The sequence below is a fragment of the Camelus dromedarius genome, chromosome 20 (genome assembly GCF_036321535.1).
Source record: "Camelus dromedarius isolate mCamDro1 chromosome 20, mCamDro1.pat, whole genome shotgun sequence".
NCBI classification, from domain to species: Eukaryota; Metazoa; Chordata; class Mammalia; order Artiodactyla; family Camelidae; genus Camelus; species Camelus dromedarius.
Genome location: NC_087455.1, coordinates 14,082,426 through 14,092,672, shown reverse-complemented (window position 1 = coordinate 14,092,672; position 10,247 = coordinate 14,082,426). Strand labels below are relative to the sequence as shown.

General features: G+C 43.8%; 1 long non-coding RNA gene across 1 annotated transcript; it reads left to right on the top strand.

Moving 5' to 3' along the window:
• Positions 1 to 241: 241 nt before the first annotated feature.
• Positions 242 to 8,819, top strand: LOC135318686 (uncharacterized). The gene is made up of 2 exons (XR_010376960.1): positions 242 to 438; positions 8,285 to 8,819. It is a non-coding gene; the product is annotated as an uncharacterized LOC135318686 (long non-coding RNA).
• The last annotated feature ends 1,428 nt before the right edge of the window (positions 8,820 to 10,247 follow it).

Genomic DNA, 10,247 nt, shown 5'->3' with positions numbered 1-10,247 from the left:
GTTGGAGGGCTTTGTCCCCCCGCGCTGTTGCACTGTTTGGGAGCCTCCAATTTCTAATCTCACGGGCAGGGAGCGCAGCCCTGAAGACTCCGGGAGGCAGGGTGTGTGTGCGCCAGCCCCGGCGCTGGAACGACCCCAGGCCTCACGTGGAGTCCAGGCCTGTCTCTGACACGTGGGGGAGGTGGAGACAGGAGTGGGTGTTTGCTGACAAGCAGCTTCATGGGAAAGCTGGCCTCGGCATTTCTCAGTGCTGAATCAGGGAGAAAAGTTGGGCAGGGTGCCTGCGGGGTTCAACTGAGAGAGAGAGAGCACGCAGAGCCTGACGTGGGACAGCGAACACCACACGAAGCAGTAAGAGCAACAGCAAAATGATCGTCACCTGAAGGCCTACTAGGGGTCTCCAGGGCTCCCTGTCTGCCCTCACCACGGCCCTGTGAGGTAAGGAATCCCCCCCGGGGGGGAACTATTACTCTCTCCTGCACATGAAGAAACCGGGGTTAAGAAAGATCCAGAGCTACACAGCTAACTAGTGGCTGAAGTGGCATTCCAGCTCACGTTTAACAAGATCCGAATCTCATCCACATCTAATCCATCTCCCACCCCTGCCCTGGTAAACAGAGTCTCACCCTGCCCTCGCCTCCTTCTCCTGCAAAGGGTAGGAAAAGCCAGACAGACAGGAAACCAAGCAGATGTGGAGAGTGGCCTTCGCCTCTCAGACAGACGGGCCCCCAAGGGCAGGAGGCTGGGTGGCTGTTGTTCAGCCCTGAGTGGGGCAGTCCTACACCTGCCCATCCAGATGGACAGAGAACAATCCAGACCTCCCCGTTCCTCCCTGATTACGTCACCCGGAGCAGCACTGTCCAGTAAAAATATAACGCAAGGTACATATTGTAATTACAACTTTCTAGTAACTACATTTTTAAAAGTAGAAGGAAAGAGCTGGAATTAATTTTAATAATATGCTTCATTTAACCCATCTATCCAAATAGTATTGTTTCAATATATAATCAACATAAAAAAATGATTGACATAGTGTATATTCTTTGTGTGTGTGTGCGCTAAGTCTCTGAAACCCAGAGGGCCTTTACATTTGCCCCGCACCTCCATCTGGACCACCATTGGCACGTGTGGCTGGTGGCTGCTATATTGGATGGGGCAGGTCTACAGGATACCAGAAATTTCCAAATGAATACCACCTTTCTCTCCATGATGAAAAGGCATTTTTAATTATCATACAGGAAAATTGATTTTTTTCATGTACAGTTCTATGAATTTTAACACACGTATAGATGCATGTAACCACCACCATAATCAGGATACAGAGCTGTTCCATCACCCCCAAAGGACACCTTGGCGCTATTTCTCTACTGTCACACCCTCCACCCTCCCCTAATTTCTGCACAAATGGAATTATACAGCATGTAACCTTTTGAAATTGGCTTCTTTTACTCGGCATAACGCTTTTGAGATTCATCCAAGTTTGTTGTGTGCATCGGTAGTTCATCCCTATTTGTTACTGAGTTTTATTACATTGTAGGGCTATACCACAGCTTGCATATCTATTCAATTGCTGAAGGATCTTTGACTCGTTTCCAATTAGAATGATAACGATTAGAGCTGTTACAACGTGTACACATAAGTTTTCACTTCATTTCTCAGGAGTGAGATTATTGGGCCACATGGTAAGTGTATGTTTAACTTCATAAGAAACTATCAAAATGTCTTCCAGAGAGGTTGAATCATTTTTTATTCCCATCAGCAATGTGGAAGAGTTACAGTTGCTCTGCATACTTATCAGCACTTGGTATTGTCGGTATTTTTATTTAGCCATTCTGATAGGTATGTAGTTGTATCTCATTATGGCTTTAATTTGTTTTCCCCTAGTGACTAATTATGCTGAGCATCCTTTAATGTGCTTCTTTACCTTCCATATGTCTTCTTTGGTGATATGTCAGTTTAAGTCTTTTGCCCATTTTTAAATTAGATTGTATGTTTTAAAAGTTCTATATATTCTAGATGCAAGTCTCTAGGTTGTTTTTTTATTTTCTTAACATTGTCTTTCACAGAGTAATAGTTTTTTAATTTTGATGATGTCCAACTTATCATTTTTTTTAATGAATTTATGCTTCTGTTATCATTCGTAAGGACTCTTTTGCCTAATTGCAGGTCATGGAGATTTTTTCCCTATTAAGTTTTTGAACAGTAAATCACATGTTTAATATCCAAGAGGTTATAACTGTCTAAAGAAATTCAGCTGTGGGTTTCAGCTGTGAAAATCCACGTTGCCATCTGGATTCATTCATTCGCTCCACAGACATTTTAATAAGTGGAAAGTCATCACTAGTAAAACAAAGATGATTACAATTTGGTTCACAATAGTAGCTGCCACTAACTGAGGGTCTAGGGCTAGTGCCCATATAAATATTATCTATACCCTCCAACCTGGCATTACTATCCTCATCTTACAGAAGAGGAAGTAGAAGCTTAGACAAGTTAAGCAATTATCCAGCCACACAGGCAGGAAGCAGCAGAATGAGGATCCAATAACACCAAAGCCCTCAGGTATGGAAGGGTTCTTTGGTTTCTAGCAACAGAAAACAGCTCAACCTACCCAAGTGGTAAAAAAAAAAAAAAAGTGGGTAAGTGCTCCACAGGTATTTCACAGAGCCAACCCAATGGCTGAACAATCCTATTTTGGAAGGAAAAAAGTCAAGGGAGTTCAAAGATCCAGACAGCAAGAAAAATAGAATTGTTAACTCCCAGATACCTCCTCTGAATGAAGCATCTTCAATTATTTTCAGCCATTGCGTGTGTCCTCTCCCAATTCAAGTTCCTGGAGCGATCACCTGATTGACTTGTTGTGCATCATGTGACCATCTTTTGACCGAGGAAGATGGAACACCTTGAGTGACAGCCCCACCAAAACTATGTCCAATTAGGGGGCACAGTCTCCTTTCCTTGTTGAAAGGAGAATCAAGGTGCTGTTACCAGAGGGAAGTGGGAAGAATTAATCCTGGGAAGGTAAAATACTATAGTGTCCCACTAATTCAGTGACTTGCAACATTTTTGACCATGATCCATGTTAAGAAATATACTTCATCAGCATGTATGTATATGCACCTACGAATGAAATGAAATTTTCATGTATCAGTATGTGCCCTTCTAATGTGTAGTACACTCCAATATGTTATACTCATCAGACCCTGAACTGTGACTTGGGACGTCAGAGCCCACTAGCTCCTGTTGGAGAGCCTCTCAGCATGATTAATCTTCTTCCTCTTCTCCATAGCCTTCAGGCTGACTATATTCAGCCGAGAGAATAAACCAACAACACAGCAACCAGCCTTTCCTCATTTCTGCAACTGATTCGTCTTTTCCCTGTGTCTGCTTGGGTCTCCAAGCTCAGTAGCCCATCTGGCTGAAGGTATATCCTGCTGTTAACAGCCTCCACTGGGATGGCTCAAAAATAAGAGAGACCCTATCCATTTCTACCCCATGTGTTTGCTCCATGAAACTGAATTTTATTTAAGCATCACATTAGGGAAGGAAAAGGAACTTCAGTCTTGGCTTTCTTGATATAGTATGTTTACTATCCATTAAGGCAATCCTCAAAAGAAAAATTTCAAAACTAAAATCTCCCAAGCACACTGTGCTTCCCAAGTCCAAGAGCATCTTTCAGTGAATATTGGAAAATGGTAGCGCTGGAAGGGGCCCTAGGGATCATCTATTAGAAGAGGAAGCTGAAGGCCCAAGTCAGGGAGTGACTTGCCCAATACCATGGCAACCCGGGTGCTTTGAGCTCTTGCCCCCAGATGATGTTCTACTGGGCAAGCTGGGGACAGACAGAAGAGCAGCCTACTGAAAGTGGCGATCCATGTGAGAAATGTACATATTTCGCCATGATGTGAGTCTATACACACGTGACTGAAATGTGTGTGCAGAAAGTCAAATTGGCGCCAAGGAAAATAGTTGCTTTAAAGCCTGCAGACTTAGCCCCAACTGTGAAGAAAACAAAGTGATCGTCACTATTTACCAAGCCATCTCTCCCAGGTTGACTAATCCCAGGGCCACCATATTGCATAACTCCAGGGGGCCCAGCTCACTCTGTACCGCTCATCTGTGTTTGAGGAAGGCAGAAGAGTGAGAGCTCAAATATTAGCTATTATTTTTCTTGTTCCGCATTAACAGCAGGAACCGAGGTATTCATTGATAACTACAGGATTCATTAAAAACAAATAGTAACTGAAGAACCACCCCAAGGATTTTGACTTTCAACATTCAAAAGAATGAATCTATAAAAGCAAGTTAATCACAAACATAACTAAGAGGACATTCAGAAAGCGCTGACTTAAGCGCTTACAAAAGCGGTAGGCATTCTTCTCCGGGCTTTAAGTATGTAAATTCTCACAACAGCCCCTAGGACATAGGCACTGTTATTTGTCTCCCATTTACAAATGAGGACACTGAGTTGTAGAGCAATCAAGCAACTTTCAAGTTCCGTAGCTGGGAAGTGGGAAAGGAATTCAAAGGCGTAACTCTGAAAGAAGTTGTTTTATTTATATATATATTTATAAACATATTTATAATGAAATACTACTCAGCCATAAAAAAGAATAAAATAATGCCATTTGCAGCAACATGAATGGATCTTGAAATTGTCATACTAAGTGAAGTAAGCCAGAAAGAAAGAGAAATACCATATGATATCACTTATATGTGGAATCTAAGAAAAGGACACAAATGAACCTACTTACAAAACCGAGACAGACTCACAGACACAGAAAACAAACTTGTGATTACCAGGGTGTAAAGGGAGGGGTTAGAGGGACAAACTGGGAGTTCAGGATTTGCAGATCCTAACTACTATATATAAAATAGATAAACAAGGTCCTACCGTATATAGCAGAGGGAACTATATTCCATATCTTGTAATAGCATATGATGAAAAAGAATATGAAAAGGAACATATATGTATAACTGAATCACTATGCTGTACACCAGAAATTAACACAACATTGTAAATCAACTAAACCCCAATTGAAAAAATTTTTAAAGGCAGCAATTTGGCTCCCAAAACTGTGCACTTGACTATTTACAATATCATCCCTTTTGTAGGAGTCAGTTCATCAATGTTACTTGCTTGTTAGAGCTGTGGGGGCAATTGAATCCTGCTCTGTTTCCCTCAAACCACTGCAGGTGACCTGCATGAGGTTTGCAGTGGGGCGGCAGTGAGGAAGTTACCTTGCTCCGATGTTGTAGGAAGGAGAAAGCTCGGCTCTGGGAAATCTACAAAGGAGCAAAGACATCATTAGGGAAGCACAGGTCTGGACAAGAGTCCCAGGTCCCCTAAACATCACCACGGGAACTCAGAGGAGGCTCTGAGCCTCTGAGAGCTCCTCTCTTACCCCCAAGCCCAACCCTTCTTCACAGGATGGAGTGAAAAAAGGGAGAAAAAATGCTTTAAGCCCCTCCTCCATAGGCCAACAACATATTCAGAGTAACTCTGAGAATCTCCTCCAACCAATAGAGAGAGGAGAGATTTTTTTTTTCAATTCCTCCCACTCTGCAACCTTGAGCAAGTTACCTAATGTCTCCAAGTCTCAGTTTGTTCACCTCTGTAGACCTACCATACACACACGTGTGAGAATTAAATTGAGATGCGTGGGGAAAAGGGCTTAGCACGATGCTTGCCACCTGGCAGAAGACCAATCAGTGAGCCAATAATAAAGGACAGTCTCCTTCTGCACTTTTGGAATAAAAAGAACAAGGTTAGGTTCCTAATCAACATTCATTATTCTTCTTTACCAATAAACTCTTGATTTCATCAGGGCTTTGATATGCTCAGTTCGATTCCTTTGTGGGTCCAGGTGGCCTTATTTCAGTTCTGGCAAATGAGATGTAAGGAGAAGACTACTGGGGGAGGCTTCCGGGACATTTGTCGCTTCCCTAAAAACAGGGAACGAACTCAGCTAACATTTCCCTTTGATATTTCCTATGATACGGACAAAATCCACAGGCTGGTCGCAGGAACAGAGACGGGGCCTGGATCCTGAATAACATCCTTTGGTCACCATGCCAATGCTAGACTCCCTGACTCTTGTTGGGTTAGAAAAATAAACCCCTATCAGGATTCCCGTTATTTGCAGCTGAACACATTTCTAACTGATATTTACCAATTCCATGTACTGAAATAAACAAAGTACAAAGATGCTGGACTGTTTGTCCAGGGTCATATCATGAATTAAAAGGTGGCAAATCCAGGCCTGTTGAGTATCTGAGTCTTAAATTCCCAACCCAAATACTCTCCTAATAGACTATGTTCCCATGAAAATTGTATTTATGGCAAGAGTCAGAATGATCGCTGTTATAAAATATTTAAATGGAAGCCAGTTGCGCCACAGATAAGATGCTTCCTTCTGGAAATGGAAGTAGCCAATTAATTAAAAAAAAAAAGAAACTTGGATTTCATTTAATCTCTGCAAGTAGGCTTTTAAGTCTTGGGGCAAATCACACACGAAGTTCAAAGTTCAGAAGAGAAGCTTATCTTCTAAGGAACCCAGCTTCAGCCCTCTGCAAACACAAGGAAACACCTTTGAACACCACGCTGTGAAATCAACCAACTAGAACTGCCTGCCCTGACAGCTCTCCTAGAGAAGATATTGAATTCGCAAAAGCAATGCCTTTGAACCACTAATAAATATTTTATAACCTGATCACTTAGGAAGTCAGGATTGGAAAGCACTATTGTAGAAATATAATCTTTGCCTGGCCAAATTGTTTGAGCTTAAAGTTATCATCTGCCTTGGATTGCTACAATTTAGTGAAAACTATTTGCTGGACCCAAAAAAAAAAGTAATAAATAAATTCCATTAATAAAATCATATTCAAATGCTCTTGCAGAGAATTTATGTCTGTAGAATGTGAGATTGGTCAGACTCTCTGGAACTGCAGGGTTCCCAGAAGAGAAAGGCCTGCTCCTTTCCTTGGGAAGTGATGTGTCCTTGGGACCATCCAGGTGGATGTAGGTAGCAGTGCTTAGAACTAATCCTGCCACCAACCCGTGGACTCTGAGTGTGTGGCTTCGTAGTCATTCCCCCAAGGTAATAGCTGTGCTCATGTCCCTGTTCCCCTGGCCAGACCCAATGTGTCCAGCGTGAAAACACATGACCAAAGCTGTGCCAGATTCTCTCCCGTGAGAAGTCAGAACGTAAACAAAAAGACATGGTGATTGAGAGTCTTTAGAACTGAGTCATGTAGCTGGCAGCAAACTAGAGAATGAGCCCACAAATTTCTGCCAGCCACCAAGGTCCCAGGGGCCTGTCTATTCTCGCCCTTTCTAAGATTATCTCATTCTGTGAGCTGTCCTAGTATTTTCCCGAGAAATACTTCATTTTAAACTTGAGCTACATGGAATTGGTTTCTGCTGCTTAAAAACGAAAGTCTCCTAGTGAATACACTTGACATTATTGCACACCCACTGGTAGGGTCACAGAGTCAGAAGGACTATTTCCTTCCCACCTCCAAGCAGAAAGAAGCAGTCCTAATTTGGGGCAAACAGGAATGACAAGCAATCTCTACCTTATTGTCTCTAGGCTGCTAAGGAAAGAGGTTTCAGCGTTCAGCCCTCACACTCTATACCAGAACCCTTCTTTCCCACGTTTTTTCTTCCACCTGTCATGGTGGCAGCAGAGTGACAAGTGGTTCAGGGTGTGGGCTTTATAGCTGGACCTTGGGTAAGAATCCTGACCCTGCTGCTTCTGGCTGTGTGACTCAGGGTGTTGTTCAACCTCTCTGTGCCTCAATTTCCCCATTTGGAAAGAGAGGAGGTAAACATAGTGCTTACCCCTGGAGTTGCTGTGAGGAGTGAGTTAACCTAGATGAAGTGCTCCAAATAGCACCCCATCCCTAACTTCTCCAACATCCTCCTCCTGTATTGCAGGCAGCTTACTTGTCAAAAACACATGCTCTTTCCTGCCTACAAGTCTTAGGGGGCCTTGAAAATTCTGTTCTTTCTGCCTGGGAACCCCACTTCACCTGGACCCATTCCTTATATCCACTCAGTGATATATTTCAAAAATGGCCCCAGTTCTCCACCCCTCCCTATATCTACACTCAGTCTTTGCTCTGCAATTTCACAGCCACTCCCATCAGGAGCCTATATTCCCCATTCCTTGATTCTGGACTAGTTACAGACCTGCCTTGGCCAATAGAATTAAGTAGGAGTGCCAGTGCTTTGAGCCTGAGACTCAAGAGACCTTTCCTGTTTCCGCTTTCTCTCTCTCAGATCACTGCAAAGCCACAAGCCTGAGCTAGCCTGCTGGATGATGAGACCCATATGGACCAGTCCCCATCATTATCCCAGCCTCCAGCCAACCAATCCCTTGAAGCAGAGCCACCTAGCTGACCTGCATCTGACCATAGATGTGTGATATTCTCACTGAAACAGCTGAGACCAGAAGAACTGCCCAGCAGAACCCAGCCCAAATTACCAACGCACTGCATTAAAAACTAAATGAGTGATTGTTGTCTCGAGCTGCTAAATTTGGGGGGAATTTGCTACATTGGAAAAGATAACTGGCACGTACCCTCTCAAAGCCTCAGATTCCTCAATGGCGTAGTGGAAATAATGAAAGTAGAAATAATAAAACCTACCTCCTACATTAAGTGTAACAATTACATGAGATAATGCTCATCAAATGTCTATGTTACGTTAAGAATGACATAACTGTTAACTACCACAGACGTGGGGTAACGATACTGGATTTTTTAACGAGCTTAGCACCACCGCACACAGAAGATCAATAAATAGTTTTTATTGATGTGTTGTTAAATATCTCAGGATTTGCTCCCTCATTCTCTTCCCTCGCCAGGAACACAATCTATCACCACCATCTCCTACCCCACCCCTGGCTTCAGTTTTCTCACCCTGATGATTAGACCTTGGCTCCCAAACCCCTGGCCTCACACCAGGGCATCCCCAGCCTGCCCGGCCCCGTGAGAGGGGGAGGCATCAGGACCCAGGTCAGGAAGGTGGTCACATTTAATCCCTGAACTCCTTAAAATTCAGCCCCCTGCGGACCTTAGCCACTAGGGGGCAGCCTCACCCTCCAGCCACACAGAAAGCGGAGACTGTCCTGGAGGTGCTCCTCTGTTTTCTGATCGCACTGCCCACCTTCTCTGAGGGCCCAGGATTTGAGAAGCCCCTACTGGTCCCACTGTGTGCGGGCCACACCCGCTCGGTGATCACTCACCTGTCCACACCCGACCTTCCCTCCCAACTGAGGAGCGACCCCTCCCCCAACCAGCTTGCGGAGACATGGGAGGCGACACTTCCCCAGCTCCGGGCAACCTCTCAACCTACGTGAGTGGTTTCATAATTCATGCCTGCCCATCAGCGGACAGATTTAGCCTGCTGCCTGCTGAGTCTGGAAATACTGAATATTAAAATATCCCAGACGCTCGCCCTTCTGACGCCCTCGCCTCTCTCAGATTCACAGGCAGTTGGTTGCACAAACAATCCCAGGCACACACATCAGTTTGTGGATTAAGTAGATTTTGAGCGCTCATGTGTGTAACTTTCATGGAAGCAGGGGAAGGAGTATTCAGGGCCATGGATTAGATGCATGATCTTGGAGAAGTCCTAGTCCTCTGGATTCAGAGCCAGTGCATTGTCTCCTGCACCACTTTGCTGCAGAAACTCCCCTGGCCCTTTTCGTAGTACTATTTGCAATCTGGGAAGTGAGACTCCTATTTGAAGGGCTTTACTGAGCAAAGTCAGCAAAAGATCTAAACATTCTCCACCCTCCGAGGTTATAGCCATAGAGAATCTCCCAGGAATTAAAACCGACCAATGTTTGAGGATGGAGGAAGAAGAGAGAATGTTTTGTATTTGGGAAAGAAAGATGTGTGTGAGTGTGTGTGAGTGTATGTGAGTGTGTGTCATGCCCCCTTCACAAAAGTCTAGTTGACTTCCCTCACACACATAAAAGACAACCAAACATTTCCCGCCTCTGAGGCTGAAATTTTAAAACTTCTATTAAAAGAATTTCTAGGCTAATTTGCAGCAACATGGATGGACCTGGAGGTCACCATTCTAAGTGAAGTAAGCCAGAAAGAGAAATAAAAATACTATGATATCACTCATATGTGGAATCTAAAAAAAAAAAGACACAAATGAACTTACTTACAAAACAGAAGCAGACTCACAGATATAGGAAACAAACTTATGGTTACCAGGGTGGGGGAGG